At 63.5% G+C, this 416-nt stretch overlaps 1 protein-coding gene across 1 annotated transcript in view; it reads left to right on the top strand.

Moving 5' to 3' along the window:
* CLPS (colipase, pancreatic) overlaps positions 1-416 on the top strand; it is a 1,405-nt gene that overhangs the window by 255 nt on the left and 734 nt on the right. The window lies entirely within an intron of this gene.

The following is a 416-nucleotide window of genomic DNA, read 5'->3' as shown; positions in this document are numbered from 1 at the left end:
CAGGTACCTGGGGGGGTCCTGGGGGGGCGGCGGCAGCCACTGAGAGAAAAAACTTATTGCAGGTGGGGAAACTGAGGCAGGAGGAGGTGGCATGCTGGGTTTTCCAGGGCTGCAAGAGAGCCCAGAGCCCATGAAAGCCATCTAAAGGGCCAGGGAAGGCTGGCAGTGGATGGGAATGAAGCTCCCAGCTGCCTGCACTAGTCAGGACCCACTCCCTGGGGGTCTCAGGAGGGGGGACACCCCCCTGCCCTGTCTCAGCCCCGTTCCCATGAGCCCAGCAGAAACTGATGCTTCAGCGGGCGGCGTTTTGGGCCAGACCAAGGGGACGCCGCAGGGTGGGCGAAGGGTCTGACAAAAGGCAGAGCAAAAGAGCAGACCCAGGGTGTCGGGGGGAGGTTAAGGGGGAGGACAGGCGC

The sequence above is a fragment of the Merops nubicus genome, unplaced genomic scaffold, assembly GCF_000691845.1.
Source record: "Merops nubicus isolate BGI_N331 unplaced genomic scaffold, ASM69184v1 scaffold31890, whole genome shotgun sequence".
Taxonomy (NCBI): domain Eukaryota; kingdom Metazoa; phylum Chordata; class Aves; order Coraciiformes; family Meropidae; genus Merops; species Merops nubicus.
Note: the sequence above shows the minus strand (reverse complement) of the source record. Positions and strands in the feature narration are given on the sequence as shown.